We start from the raw sequence: 14,714 nt of genomic DNA on the forward strand, positions 1-14,714 counted from the left end.
TTTCACAAACACAAAATAGTTCTATAAAAAGCCATGCAATATACTATTTAAACATACATTTGTACATTTAACAAGATAAGTATTGATGCAAAGCATCAAAGGGCGTCGGGAATTTCAGTGTAAAAGGTACTCAATGAAGTTACATGGAACGATTTTTTTCTACTGTAAACATTAATATATTGGCCGATTATTTTAAACAAAATAGAAAAAGGTACTGTTATAACCATTATCTATGATTTTGTGTTATAACCCCCAAAAAACCATTATCTATGATGTTGTGTTATAACACCCAAATAACCATTATCTATGATTTTGTGTTGTAACCCCCAAATATTCCATAGTTCATTTTATTAACATTGGTTTCCTTTTTTTACTGGCATCCGTGTGCAATTTTCATTAATGGAACATAACTGTGTAGGTTTTAAAAAGTCTGCTTCATCTCACAAAATGCGCATTGATAGTGTCACCTAAAAAAGTCCATACCGAGAGGTCCATACCACATACGTGTCGCACTTCGCGCTAATTAAGGAACGGAAAAGTGTCACAAAACGCGCATTCACAGTGTCACCTAAAATAGTCCATACCGAAGGGTCCATACCACCTGGATAATAATACGTGTCGCGCTTCGCGCTCTATATGTGGTTCTTAAAAAAAAATCTGAGGAGTGCTTGACTAAGGAAACGGGTTGCTGGGACACAGCTCCTCCTTGATAAGCGGCTGCCTCCTTTATCACAACTCATTGTTACAATCAATAATACGTGTCGCGCTTCGCGCTCTATATGTGGTAGGGATAGTGCTTAGGGCCTATGATAGACAACCATAAACAACAACAAAAATACATGCATAATAGATGTGTTGTTTGCATTTATTTGTTAATATTAAAACACGTGCATTTTTTATAAGATATTTAAGAGATGTAAGAAATTTTAATTAATGTTAACCACGCGGCATCCATTAATTTTAATCAAAAGGTACTGTAAAGGTTTTAATGTGTTTACGAACCCCCCCCCCCCACCCTCTCACACATATATTTCATTGGCATAATATAAACAAAAAATGGTTACAATAAAACAGCATATTTATTTAAACTAAAATGTCTACATCAAAACAAAAAGTTAACATAGAACACAAATCAAATAATTTGATTCTGCTGGGGCTCGAACCTTGGACCTCCCACATATGAAGCGAGCGTGTAACCACTACACTACGGAACCGCTTGAAAAATCACCTTCTTACTAAGATATGTGGCTGGGAACGAGATTTTGACCCATTTGGTAAAAAAATGACTTTTTTTAGTTAGGCATATGTTATGAAAGTGCTACATCTGACAAATCAAAATCTGAAATTTGAGCATCCAATTCCTAACAAGAGGCCCATGCGGGCCTGAATCGCTCTACTGCTATAAACTATTTGCAGGTTTGGAAATATTAAGATGGAAACTATGTACTTAAACGCGCAAACAAGCAGAATTTTCTCAAACTCAAGGGTATATTATTGTGTACTTATTTCTCCGATACTGCTCATATTCAATAGGGTTCAATGTACCTATAAAGTTTCATGATCCTATGCCTAATTGTTCTTGAGTTTTAATCAGGACACCATTTTACTGTTTTGAGTCACTGTGACCTTGACCTTTGACCTGAAAATTAAAAGTGGGCATCTGCCAGTCATGATCAATGTACCTATGAAGTTTCATTTTCCTAGGTGTAAACATTCTTGAGTTATCATCCAGAAACCATTTCACTATTTGAGTCACTGTAACCTTGACCTCTGACCTAGTGACCTGAAAATCAATAGGAGTCATCTGCCAGTCATGATCAATGTTCCCATGAAGTTTTTTGATCCTAGGCATAAGCATTCTTGAGTTATCATCCGGAAACCATTTTACTGTTTCGAGTCACTGTGACCTTGACCTTTGACCCAGTGACCTGAAAATCGAAAAGGTTCGAGTCCTCATAAATATAAAGACAATGAACAAGTTTGAAAAGAATCGGATGAAAACTGTGGACTTAATAGCGGAAACACACGGACGGACAAAAACCACGCCGTCACATAAGCTCTTCTGGCCTTCATAACAGCAAAATAAAAAAAATGCCCTTGACAGATATGGAACATCATAAATATGTTTATAATTAAAAAAAATGTTTGCACATTTTCTTGAAATATTCAGAAATTGAACAGTTTGTATAGCTACAAATTTGAAACTTTAATAAACAACGGCTCATAATACAATTTGTGTTGTGCATCTATACTGCCAGACATTTTTTTTAATTAGCATTTCTAGTTTATTCAACAATTGATAAAATTAATTAGACAAATTTTATTTAGTTATTTTAAAGTTGCTATGGAAACAGTACATTTTCAATTCCATATACATGGTATGTGTTATCAACAATATATTTATAGCTAATATTTTATTAAACTAAGTAGTGTCGATAGAAAACAAAATTCACTCATTTCATATGTTGAGGTTCAAAAACACGATTTTTAACTTTAACAAAATTATAGCAATCAGCAAGACATATTTAATGGCACACATCATCATAGATTGAATGTTACACTTCTTAATTTTTGTTTACCGGTAAAAATAATATACATGTATACATAATATGACTACATATGTTTACATCACATATTTTGATGTCAATATGAACTACATTGGTAATTGTGATTTTATTTTTAGAACACATACCCGGCATACAATACACTTTATTTATTATACTGGACAGACCATTTTATAATGAGATCACTATGAGTGAGTTTTTCATCATTAATCATAAAACAGATTTACATGTATCTGACTCAGTTTGCAGAAACAACAAAAATGTATACATTATATTCCCTAAACATACTTAACATGCTTAATATTTTTACTTATGGATGACAGACTGTTCAAAAAACAACATAAGATACACATTGTTGATATTATGTACTACAAATTCATGCATATCAATAAAATTGTATTTTTGTTATTCCTTGATTATAAATGACATGCTAAGTCTGGAATAAATCACTTTATCTGTTTAAAAAAAGTCAATCACAACACAATATATTGTCCATATTATCATCTACACAATGTCCAAACTGACAGTCAGATGTAAACTTGGTAAGCTCAGGTTGCACCAGGATTGGCAAAATGCATTTCGAAGATCTGCAATGATAAAAAATATATAAAAAACTGATTTTAATACTTATAAGCAACCTTCTACGAACACATCAATAATACATCACACAATGGAGACAACATACTTGTCCACAATAAATTGAAATTATATTCAATATAACACGCAATATTTGTCAATCTTCATCATTATTTTTCTTTTTAAAATTAATCTTTGCAAACATAGCATAACAAATTATTAATAAATTTATATCAAGATGAAAATATTCTTGTTTTGTACATAATTCTCTCTGAAATCTGTCTTGAATACATCATTAAAATTCAATTGTGTACTCTTATATGTGTAAATATTTTTTCCAAACTGAAAAAAACACATTTATTTCTTCAAATCAGGCTGTTCACACTATTTTTGCCCTTTCATAAACCAACCACACGTTAACATTCCCTTTTTGAATTTACTATGCAATATCCCTCCAGGATAAAACACTTGAAATTGAGGCATGTGAAATTAACAACAAGCCTGTAAATTATATCTCCTCATAGGCCAGTCTGGCCTGTAAATTGTGACCGTCTTTCGCCATGTCTGACAGACATGCACAGAGAACAGAAAATAGTCAATGTTCTAAATTTAAAAAAACAAACAGAGTATAATGCTTATTAATTACTTTATCATACATGTATTATTTGTTGTCACCATAGTGTTGAAGACAAGGATGAACTTTGCTGCTTACATGCTAATCTCTTCCTTGGCATGACTGCTTCATCAAAAGCATAAACTGTTGTCAATCCTGTAACATACAATTCATGTAATCAGGGACCTATACAAACATAGGTATAGGTCCCTGATGTAATACATATTTCTTTAAATACATAATTCTCTGTTTTTAACAAAACGTCCTTTGCATAAGATAATCTTTTTTATTACACAGGAAAAACTGTTAAAAAGCTTAACACATATAAGGTAAAAAAATGCAGTTTGTAAGTCTTCATTTACTTCCAATCCAGCACTCCTCCTGAATAGATGTGCCGGCGCTTATATTTTATGGGTTGAAAACTGTAAAAAGGTGCTCAGTTTGGTGTTAATTTTGAATTATTTACATGGTCATATCATACCTGATAATAATGAGCACATCTTTTGGTGTTCGCACTTTGTCTTTTTCACTCAATCTGTATTTTTGGCTGAAATAAATGAATGAAGAGTTGCTTTGAATTGATCATGTACACAGCCATTTATATGGACATAAGCAACTAGATCATCTGACAAGAAAAGAAACATAAAAAAGTATTCTAATAATTATCATCAAATAGAATTAATAACATAATTCATTGTGTAGCCACTTCGAATAAAATTGTTATTGCTTACATGCTATTGCGTGATTGCACAAAGTTTTGCAAAGGAATTTTGAATGTTGATTATACAACCCTGTTCACTTCACTTTATCTTAAAGAACATAAAGTGATAGAATAATACTGAAAGGGTAATATATTGACACAACCTTTAAACGAAATGTCATTACTTTCATTATAGAAAAGTTCAAAAACAAATGTTAAATTAAGAAGTGTTTTAGATTTTGACAACTTTCGGGTAAAACACACAAACTTGACTGTGTGTAGAAATACCGAAATCCCCGTAATTACCGAAATCCCCCGAAATCCCCAGAATTCCCCGAAATCCCCCGAAATCCCCAATAATATTTATTATTTATCAAAATACTGCGGATATTAAGATAGAATATTGCAAAATACAATCAATTCACTGATGAAAAATTGTTATTATCCATGTTTGGAAGTGAAAAACTAAAATATATACATAATTTTTGAGATTCCAAGCCAGAAATCCCCAATAATCCCCAATACTATTTATTAATTATCAAAATACTGCGGATATTAAGATAGAATATTGCAAAATACAATCAATTCACTGATGAAAAATTGTTTTTATCCATGTTTGGTAGTGAAAAACTAAAATATATACATAATTATTGGGATTTCGAGCCCGAAATCCCCAGAAATCCCCAATAATATTTATTATTTATCAAAATACGGCGGATATTAAGATAGAATATTGCAAAATACAATCAATTCACTGATGAAAAATTGTTTTTATCCATTTTTGGTAGTGGAAAACTAAAATATATACATAATTATTGGGATTCCGAGTATGACTCCATAGTGCATGTTTTCACAAGCACGATCAGGAACAGAAATCCCCGCTGTAAAGCTCTTCAGGTGTCAAAAAATCATCTGAGTGGCTTTTTGATATTAGAAAGAAGAGGTACAGACAAAAACTTAACAACAATATCTCACTTCTTTTAAAAAATATTGACTTGTAGCGGGGATTTCGGTAATTCTACATTCGCCCACAGAGTACCGAAATTTACATCTGAAAGTGTCAAAAATATCATTTGTAGTCTTGGTTTTTGGCTTTGCTTGAATGTTTACGTGCAAAAAATAATATTAATGTTAATTATTAAGCACACTTGACAGCATAAGTTGCCGCTTAGGGGTGATTTCGGTAATTCTACATTTGCCCGCCGAGTACCGAAATCCCCCATATTCACGCCTTACAGGATCACTATGTCATCGGTATGATTGTTTCTTGGCATCGCATAACTGTACAAATAATGATATTTATATTAATTTTTGAGCACTCCATACGCTGCCTCTTAGAGGAGTAACGGTGATTTCGATTTACGAGCGAGCACATTTTTAACAGGTTGAATTATCGAAATCCGCGTTCTGACACGTCGTTGTTTGGATCGGGTATTGCACACGGTTCACGTGTGTATTAGCACCCTACTGTAGTCCCGGCGGGGTGCTCGTTATCGACTGCATCAATACACCGGTAAGCAACAAGTTTAATGATATTAGTATTAATTACTAAGCATAAAGAAAGCATTATAGTACTTTCTTATAGTAGTGATAATAATGATATTAATGTTAATTATTAAGCAAGCATATTTTGCCTCTTAGCGGGGATTTCGGTAAACCCACACAAGAACTAAAACCGCTGTACAAACCGTCAGGTGTCAAGAAAATGATTTTATTTTGTAGAAATCAGTCATACGGCCTATCACCCCTGCACAGCACTAAATCACTGCAAAGCACTCAAGTTCTCTCTATATATAAACGAGGTTGTTTGCCAACATAATGAATATGTTGCCCAGCTCTTGCCACGTGGAGGCCACCTCTTGAAAGAGCCAAATTTTGAATTTCGTAAAAAATAGGCCGAAATAGTCCCAAATATTTAAACGAGAAAATAAAAAAAAACAGACTGGCACACAATAATCATGTTATTTATCCCCGAGTCCGACCTCTTAAAAGTACAATATACGATCTGATGAAACTCATTGCGTGCGTGACTGACTGACTGACTGACTGACTGACTGACTGACTGACTGTGACTGACTGACTGACTGACTGACTGACTGACTGACTGACTGACTGACTGACTGACTGACTGACTGACTGACTGACTGACTGACTGACTGACTGACTGACTGACTGACTGACTGACTGACTTGACATAGCAATATCGTCTAAAAGCTTCACTGTGACACCCACAAGGCCACAACGGCTTATACAAACACCATGATTGATGGAAGAGATTCAGTTTACCAACAAATTTGCAATTTGTTGAAGAAAAACAACTCAAGAAGTAAGAAAAACTTACCTTTAAAAAAGCAGGAAGTTTATCAGAAAATCAACATTGTCGAACTGTGCCCTACTGTATTGATTAAATGTCAATCGTGATACATCGGCTATCTCGGATTCCTCCGTAAGATTTATGAAATAAATCGTCTGCTGACCCAGAGTGATTAAATGTATAAGCTGAGGTTAATTTAAACCATGTACAAACCATAAGAAAATACGGAAATGTATTGTTCCCTTAACTTAATAACCATGGTTTAGGTAATTCTTCAAAATTAAACTATTGTTTTATCTCAAGAAGTGTGTTGACAAAGCACGCGAAACGGTCATCACAAGTTAACTAAAGTCATTATGGAAACGACGTCAGCGCCAAATGGATCAAAATCTCATTCCCAGCCACATACCCAGTGGGCACCCAAACGTTGCTGCAACGTTGTATTTAGGTTGCAGTCAAACGTTGCAGTTTGGTTGTACCAATGATGTATATAGAGAATAATAGGTTAGTGTTGATTATAGATCAGGTTTATCATGCGAGGCTTAGAAAACAAAAAGCACGAGCCTTGGCGAGTGCTTTTTCGTTTTCGTGCCGAGCATGATAAACCTGATCTATAATCAACACTAACCTATTATTCTATTTATCCCACTTTTGTATTCAGTTAACCTTTTTATTTTAACAAAATTAGTTTTCATGAGTGTTTGTCGTACTTTGATAATGACTGTAGTGTAACCAAGATCAGTGTATTACTCCGCGTTCCAAAAATAACCGCTGATCAAATTGTCATTTAAAAAAATCAGAATATCGGTCTGTGACAAAGAATCGTGCGTTACTAATAACAATTTTATTCATATTGAATTGCAAATCTAAAAGTTTTATAACATTAATATAACATTTAGTTGTTATATACAAGGAACTACATTTGTATACAACGTAGCCTAACACCACACACAATTCACTTTCGATGTTCAAACTATCAACTTGAACACGAGGTGCAAAACATTTGCTTCTTTGTTGTAATATGTGGTTATTTCGTGACGAAATAACAATAACAACTTGGCTTTAATCTAATTATTCACATTAAAATTTTGAATGTGGAAAGTGGCACCAAAGAATTGTGAGGCAAAGTTGTTCGAACGAGAGAAAGACATTTGCAGGTGAAGTGACTGGGTGGGACGAAAATCAAGATCAACTTGTTCAACGGTAGACAGTGGTTGTGTAGGCTGCATTTCGACCATAGTTTCAGTGCATGAAGGTGAACAAGAGGAAGCTGTTTGTTTGTTACATTTACTGGACTGAGCAAGAATGTTGGAACACTTTTGCTGCTGTTCAACAGATATGGTGGAATAATTGGTTATGGACTGGACATTTTTGTGCCCTGTTATGGCCATGATTTCGGTGGGTGGAATGTTTGCATTTCGAAGTTTTGGACCAGGAATTTGCGAACTGAGTGGTTGGTTATTCTCTTGTGCTCGGGAAAGCCGGCGTCTTTTGCCATGGCCTTCAGCATCTGACCCAGCTTGTTGACACCCAATTGTTGACGCAAGAACCACTGGGATGCAGTGTCAATTGTGCGTGTTGCCAGGTAGAAAGGGTGCTGATCTGAAAAAAAATCAGATGGACGCATATTCGAGTACAGCTTGTAAATTAACACGGGATTTCTTGGTCCAGAAGTGCCGAACATCTTGGGAGACACTTTTCTTATGTCAGCGATGTTTTCTCCTGTGCGCGTTTTCGTTTGCCGCTCGTTTAACTCGAGATACTCGACACCATTCGAGTCTACACGGAGGCGGACGTCTCCCCACCTAACAAAATACAAGAATCTTAATTTAATGTCAGATATGAACAATAATGAAATACAGCATTTAAGTTGAAGCGGATGAACTTAGTGAATGGGGTGAAAAAATAATGAGAAAAATTGATACATAATATGTGTGTTTGTGTGTAAAAATGTTTCTTACCGCAAATTGTATTGCTCCGTTGTACCTCGCAAGCCAAAATGAAGGCAGTTGTTCAACCAGACTGTATTTAACAAGGCTTTCGGAGACTCCGTGCCAAGGATCCCCTTCTCCCAGAGCAGATCGATGTCGGTATCACTCAGCGGATGGGCCTCCCTAGGACGGTTTCCCATACCCTAAATTGGTGATTTATATTAATTATACTGTTTCATTTAACTTTTCGACTATATTTTTTAATTTAAATTTATTTTTTGAGTATTCTATCTTTCGTAGGCTTACAGTATTACTTTTAATGTGACTTTTAGACTTTTATTTATTAACTGCAACTTTATGTCGACAGGGTATTAGTTTCGTACAGACTACACTTGGGATTTTTTCCCAATTTTGTCATAAATGATACGTTTTCTGTTGAATATGTTATTTTTGCCAAATTTCTTTTAGTTATAACCGTTCATCTCAATTTTACCTGTTTCTTAAGACTTTTTTTCTTTGCATTGTAGGTGTCCCTTGTGAGTGCAAATTGGGCTCCAGTCCCTGTCATGACTGAACATCCATAGCGATGTCGTTTCAGGTACCTGTCAACACTAGCAATGATGCCACGGAGGGAGCTTGGTTCAAAATCTGTGCCATTTGACTTTTTAAGGGACAACAGGAAAGTGGCCAAATACTCACCAAGAAGAGTTGGTTCTATGTGGTGGATTTCTTTTGATTCAGCTTTTGACATAAGAAACCTTTTAAATTTGTTTATGTCAGACAAGGTCTTCGATACAGTCTTTTTATTTTCATTTTGGACAATGAAATCACCAACATCAGTGAGGTTAACATCTAAGAACTCTTTATTCTCATGCAGATCTAAAGTTGGGGGGAAGACATTGCTACTGGATGGTGCGTTACTACTGGGGCTGGTTTCATTCTCAATGGTCAATTCAATTTCATTTGTGAACAAAATAGATGGATCAAACCCATATTGTTCCTGGAACTGGCTTAGTGTTAATTCCACTTCAGTTGCTTGTTGCTCATGTTCATTATTTAATTCATCCCAAGTTAATGAGAAATTGACTTTGTCAAATTCGTCAGACATTTTGAGGGGTTTACGATTTCGCAGACGATTGTGTTCTATAGTCAAAGGGGAGCAACTCGAACTGACTTCTTCAAAGGGGAGCAACAACAACAGAACCTATTTGCAACATAGTGTTAAATTTACATAATACTAGAGTATTTAATAAAAATAAATGACAAAAAACACGGTTTTTTGCTACTTTTATTTGTTTTAAGGTCATTAAGATTGACAAACATTTGAGATTGTTTTTATTATTGATGCACTTGGCAAATACAGGCGACGAGGTGCGTGGGAAAAAGTAGTCCCGGTTCGGCAGTTGATGACGTCATTTCGTGCCATTGATTATAGCCTTGCCGTTGATTATAGATGAAATTTAATCAACGGGGCTTTAATCAACCGATTTCGGTGTAAAAGTGGGATAAATGAAAGTTTTTCTGACGTTTTTTCCAAACGTTGCTGCAACGTTTTTTTTCCAAACGTTGCTGCAACGTTGTATTTAGGTCGCATTAAAACGCAGTAAATTTAAATTCTATTTAAAATAATATAAACATATATAATATATATACATATATATTAAAATATAATATATATAAATAAAATAAATTATATATATATATAAACAATGCTCCCCGCCTGGGAATCGAACCCACCAACTCCCGATCGCTAGGCGGACACCTCATCCACTATACCACAGAAACTGTTATAATTAGACAAAAATGTTTACTATTTATTTAAAGTTTCACCGGTTTGCGTATTTGCCCAGTCCCTGTTATCTTTTATTAGTGCCCAGTCCCTGTGTTTAGCGATTAATGAAAAGAATTAAATTTGCATTAATGGCAATAAATGTTGTAGTAAATGTAATGGGCACAAATTCAGTATTTATTTACTCTTCTTTACACAAAAAATCACCACTATGCAAGATATTCTGACAACAAAAATAAATGCATTGATCCGTAAAATAACTTCTCCTCCCATAAGCAAAAAAAATAATGCATTACATACTAGTCGCCGCGCTCCAGCGCGACGCCAATAAACAAACGCGAAACTGAAGCGAGCAAAAGATACATGTTGTACGATTAGACATAATAAAAATTAAATTACATCATTTCATCTAATTACACATAGAGAAGACTGCGGTCTACATGACAGATTGTGATGTGTTCAAATGTGTATAATGTAATCATTCAACAAAATCATAAACTATGAATTAGTACGGATGTATAATGATCGCAACGAATAGGATGCATAACAAGCGAATCTATAATCGACTTTCCACACAATGAGTTTATTCTTTAAATGTTGATATTCTAAGGATAACCCATACAAAAGATGGGATGTCAAACTGTTTGATAAGCGTTTTGTCGTGTTTGTGATGTTGGTGCATGTTAAATGGAAGGGGGTACACGCAGAATTAAATACAATCAAAATAAGAATTTTAAAGACGAAACATTTCAATGTATTGCAATCACAAAATCAATCATATCAAGATCTACGTCTATTCGCAAGAAATGAGGTAGATACATTGACACATTATTTATTCCCATGGACTATTTTAAATGAGGATTTAAATGTAAGAATTTAAATAAATGCTTCTTAATGTTACTGGTAGGCTATATTTGCAATTAAGATGGTGATCAGTACATTTAACTAAGACGTCATTTAAAGTATCTGTATTATTTATATTCATTATATAACAAGTGTAAATGGTTTATATTTTGCTAATTTTCTCAACCAAACATTTTAAATCATCCCTCATATTTCAATGATATTTCAATGATTTTACCATGTCTTACCAAGATGAATGTTTCGTTTACATGTGCATTACTCAAATCGTGGCAGGGTCCAACATTGTGATATCGGTGAGGTTCCTGATATCACAGATAGTGGGCGAAGTTTATTGATATTGGTATTATCAGTCGGAAATATAAGAACACTTTATGATCACAACATACTTTATATAGGGTCAGCGTCTTCAATGTAATTGTTCACGAGTGGCATAACAAATACACATACCTCTGGAAATAAAATGACGCGCACAAACCTATCATTTCTCATTTAGTTTTTCTTCAGTCGTTTAAAGTTACATTCGGGTGTTATTTTACAACCCGTGAAAAAAGTTTTACATCGAATTTTCATCATTCTAAATGTGAACCAAGTTTTGAATATGTTGTTTTATGTATTTTAATTGTGATGTTTATCAATTCTACATATACAGACAGAAAATCAACAGATGAATGCAAAAAACGTGACGCGCTAATTGTTTTTAAGCTATAAATAAACGAAATATATACAGAATGTTTTCAAACAAACACTACGTATAACAAAGACCATCTGCTTCATCCACATAACAAACAAGAGGGAATTAGGGCGGAGGTCTCGTCTGAGACCCATTTGTTTACGTAACTGATCCGCTTTTGTGATGTTTTTGATGGCCGTGTTATAAACCGACTTCCGAACATGGTTTTGTTAACCTTTTTTACAGATTGTATGTGTGCAGTGACATGCTTGGAATACATGTTAAAGTTCGAAAATTAGGCACAGAAAAAGGCTTCTGGTTGGTCGACAGTTTTTAAGTCATGACAGTAAAGTTTGGTGCGCATTTAATCAAGTGGTAACAGGAAAGGTGCATCTCTGAAAATGTTTAAGCTCTACCGAGAAATGTATGATAATATAAAAACAAAAGTTATGAACAAGTTGCATGATGATTGGGAAAACATGTGATTTCTTGCTTGTTCGCGGTGTTTCAATAAAATCACACAAGAAAAACTGTAAATCCACCCTCTGGCAGTAATGTTTAAAGCGGACTTGAGCCATTTTCAGACTCGGCATTAATATCAATAATACAAAATAACCCTTTTGCAAGATTCATGATGATTAGGAAAGAAAACTGACCTCCAATGCTAATAAAGATATTTCAAGAGTGTTGTACCGACCTAGGGTTTGACCCAAAATGACCGAGTATGAACTCAGTTCATGTAGACAATGTTCAAATAGATTTGCCAATAATGTGGCCAATAGTATTTACCATCTAAAATGTTTAATACGGACAAGCCGCATCATACGAAATGAACATAGCATCCCATGATGAGATAACACTATATTTGTAATTGTACTTATTGAGTTATAACAGGACATTGATATATTACAGACGAAAACCGGACATGCAGAATTATATTTTATCATCGTCCGTGGCAGCCAGTTGTGAGTATAAAACTTGGACAAAAATAAAATGTTGTAATATGGCACATAACTATTCGATTTCTAGGCACATTATATTGACAAACCGTTGGTGATTGGAAACATGTTCAACACATAGCCATAATAATGTGCACAATTCAACCTTAGATTAATTTATGGGGGCACACCTGTATTGGAACAACCCAGTTAGCCAGAAGATGTTTTCTCCTGCAAAAGAGGCTTTCTACGCAAAATTCAATAGGTCACCTGTCAATTATTTATAGATCGAATGGAGAGATTACATTCAGCTCCTGATATAAATTGTATATATCATGAAATGTCAAATAAATGCAAATGAAACAGTTCTTGTTGGTTAAGGCTTAAAGTCCCAGTTCGCGGAATAGATCGTTGTTTTGCATATAAATCGTAAAGCGAGAAATAAACCTTTACATAAATTCATTGAAATATATTTTGTATCGAGGTTGACATCGAAAGCGTGGTCAAAATCGGGTTTGAATCGATAAAATAATATATAAATGACCATAAATACATGCGAAAATAATTGCACCGTCGCGAGTTATGCAAATTTTATCTATATTTAGCTTTCGCTATACAGTATTAGCATATTGAAGATAAATACATAGATTTAGCAAAAACGTGGCGTTGCAACTCAGTTTCCGTCTGTAACAGATGTATTTGCATTTGTTCTTACCTTCTCTCCGCTAAATTCGTCCGCATCCGCAATTGTGTTTGTTTAGATTTGAATTAACGTGTCGAATCATGAATATTAATTAGGTCGTTTTCGTTCTTAACCGTCCTCGACCCGAAAATAAAAATCGCTGTATTTTTTGTTTTCAACCGATTTCAACCGGATTTTCAGTGATATCCTCAATAAAAACACGTTTTCTTACGATTCTGCCCATATATATAGCTATGACCGGGGACTTTAATGTCAATGTACTGTGTGACGCGATAATTCATCAATGATGATTAATTCCAAGGGTTTATACCAGATATATTTCACCAGTATATATTAAGACTGCTTCATAATCTCAAGCTAATTGAGTATCTCAAGTATAAATCGCCTAAGGAATATTGGCAAAACATTGGCAAGGCTTCCTGTGTAGGTTTATTCAAAACTCTGCCAAGTAAGCACGTATTTCGGATATATGCCTGTAAAGTCATGCTTTAGCCAAAATAATACCAAGGGACGGAAATCAATATGTGCTTTACTATGGAAAGCCAAAGGGGACCCCCGCTAAAATACATATACTTATATAGTAAATATCGGGATTTTCATTTTTCGCGGAACTTTCACTTTCCGCGAAAAACCAAGGCCAGCATAGCCATAAAATACTACTTACAAATCGAAATCTAAAAAGCGCGGAACTTTTATATATTTTCCGTCGGAACAATTATCTTTCAACCCTGTAGAAAATGCGGGCTCAAATAATCGCGCGGAACCTTAATATTATCTACTCTGTACTATGGAAAGCCAAAGGGGACCCCCGCTAAAATACATATACTTATATAGTAAATATCGGGATTTTCATTTTTCGCGGAACTTTCACTTTCCGCGAAAAACCAAGGCCAACATAGCCATAAAATACTACATACAAATCGAAATCTAAAAGCGCAGAACTTTAATATATTTTCCGTCGGAACAATTATCTTTCAACCCCGTAGAGAAAGCGGGCTCAAATAATCGCGCGGAACCTTAATATTATCTACTCTGTACAAATAGTAGTGTAT

At 34.5% G+C, this 14,714-nt stretch overlaps 1 long non-coding RNA gene across 2 annotated transcripts; it reads right to left on the reverse strand.

The window, feature by feature from the left end:
- Positions 1–1,049: 1,049 nt before the first annotated feature.
- Positions 1,050–6,830, reverse strand: LOC127842864 (uncharacterized). 2 transcript variants are annotated; one of them, XR_008031936.1, is made up of 4 exons: positions 6,795–6,830; positions 4,235–4,300; positions 3,797–3,909; positions 1,050–3,151 (listed from the first exon to the last, which is right to left on the reverse strand). It is a non-coding gene; the product is annotated as an uncharacterized LOC127842864 (long non-coding RNA). The 2 variants fall into 2 exon arrangements; XR_008031935.1 differs by lacking the exon at positions 6,795–6,830 and having other exon boundaries at positions 4,235–4,356.
- Between the last annotated feature and the right edge of the window lie 7,884 nt (positions 6,831–14,714).

This window comes from Dreissena polymorpha, chromosome 8, assembly GCF_020536995.1.
Source record: "Dreissena polymorpha isolate Duluth1 chromosome 8, UMN_Dpol_1.0, whole genome shotgun sequence".
Classification (NCBI taxonomy): Eukaryota; Metazoa; Mollusca; class Bivalvia; order Myida; family Dreissenidae; genus Dreissena; species Dreissena polymorpha.